The sequence below is a fragment of the Capsicum annuum genome, chromosome 3 (genome assembly GCF_002878395.1).
Source record: "Capsicum annuum cultivar UCD-10X-F1 chromosome 3, UCD10Xv1.1, whole genome shotgun sequence".
Classification (NCBI taxonomy): Eukaryota; Viridiplantae; Streptophyta; class Magnoliopsida; order Solanales; family Solanaceae; genus Capsicum; species Capsicum annuum.
In genome coordinates, this window is record NC_061113.1 from 49,923,088 (window position 1) to 49,925,377 (window position 2,290).

Genomic DNA, 2,290 nt, shown 5'->3' on the forward strand with positions numbered 1-2,290 from the left:
GTAATTAAGGCTTACTACTTAACCACTAGTTTGGTGAATTCAAATAATTGAATTGTAACGTTTGGTTGCTAATACTAGATTGCTATATATGTTCATTGTAGATAAGTAATCCGAAAAGACGGGAAGTCTATTTGGGACTACTATTGAAGGTTGACAGTCAGGTATGTAAAGAATACTCTATACCATATCTTTGGCATGAAAGTGAACAATTGTTCTATTAAGAAAGTTTCCAAAGTTATTCAATAACATGTGATCCATAATGGTTTTGTATGATGTCCTACGTTACAAATGAATTTGTTTCCACCCTACAAGATGTCAAGACATTCCAATACTTAATTGTTTTCCAAATCTTACATGTTTATTGCACTAATGAATGTTAGAAGGTATCTGGTTAATCAAACAAGATCCATGTGCTATTAATGACTCCAAAACATTTCATTGATATACCAATAAGTTCCTACTTCATTGTTATGGCATTGATGACTCTAAAACACTTCATTGATGTGCCAATGAGTTCTTACTTCATCGTTATTTCATTGATGGTCTATTTATATGTCTCTTATTGATGTATCATTGTTTCAAAGTATCAAAAATGTGGTGGGGACCGAAATAACAATCTCAAAGTTTAATTGAACTAAGTGATGGAATTTATCTCTTATCGGGTGGTATCCCAGGGGCATAAGCCTTATCATGGGTCGATCCCTATTTATGTGTTTATGGGTGGTATCCCAGGGGCATAAGCCTATCATGGGTCGATCCTAGTTGATATGTACTGGAGGCAGCCTGATGGTCACAGTACAGTAATGATTACAAAGATGATAAGAACGAAGGTAAAGTGATTGAATAAATACAATGTACAGGTTGTCACAAGTTCTAGTAAGTGTGGTCCACTCCTATTACGATTTATTCACTTGTTTCTGATTTCTATTGACCTCCTATATCATATATGATTATCTACAGCTTTACATACTCAGTATATATTTTGTACTGATGTTCCCCACGGGGGACCTTCATTTCATATTGCAGGCACAGTACCTCAGCTCATACACCGCACAAGTAGGAGCCAGGATATCCAGCTACTTTTGGTGAGCTCCAGTTTACTTCGGGGCTTTCTGTGTCATATCCAGTCACTTTTGGTATTGTATAGAAGTTAGTTATATGGCGGGGTGTGTTCCGACCTTAGTTAAACTCTGTGTATTGTCTAGAGGCTTTGTAGACCTAATATACAGTCAAGGTGGTGTTTTGTTAATAGACGTGATGGCTCCAACGGCCAAGTATTGTATATATATATGTGTGTGTGTGCTTGAGCTTGTACAGTTGATTATTTTCTTTTATATGTGACATGATGTTGTTCGAATTTTGGGTTGTCATAGAGGTATGCATGGGAAGTATAAGGCTATGAGCTGGTTCTCCCGGGCCTCCTCAGTTATGGGTGCCATTCCGCCCCAATAGAATTTGAGGCATGACATTTTAAGGGTAATTAACTCTTTTAACACTCCTTACACATCCCTAAACTTAACCCTATGAAATATATAGCTTCTAAACATATTACAACCCTATTATCATATCAAAGCTCATCATCCAAGAGCACTAAAAGAGAAAAACAACTAGGGTTGCGTAACTAAGCTTGAAGATCCGATTTCAAGGAAATTCCTCCATTAATCATCAAGAATCTTCTTTCTAAGGTATGCGTGAGTTGATTCATGGACTCCTTTCATCCATAAAGCTCAAGAACCATCTTCTAAATTTTTTATTATGATATTTATGTTGGTGGTGGTTGATGTTCATGTGGTTGGAGTTTGATGATGCCTAAGATGGGATCTTTGTATGTTTATTGTGAGGATATGGTAGTATTTAATGTATAAATATGTGAAATTGGTGGTTGAATATTTGTAATCTTGATGAATCCACCTATGCCTAAGATGTGCATATAAGGTGTTTGTGAAAATACCTAAGGGAACAGAAATCATGCTTTTATGACATAATAAGTCCTAAATGACTATTCCATGTTCTAAGTTTATGTTCAACGTGATCCCCGTGCTATTGTCTTGAATTGAAGAAGTTGTACGAGATCCTCATGATATTGTTGCGATATGGAATGACCATGTTATTGAAGCCATGCAAGTATATACATGTTGTGTGCATTCCCGATCATATGATGAATCCACCTATGCCTAAGATGTGCATATAAGGTGTTTGTGAAAATACCTAAGGGAATAGAAATCATGCTTTTATGACATAATAAGTCCTAAATGACTATTCCATATCGCAACAATATCATGAGCATCTC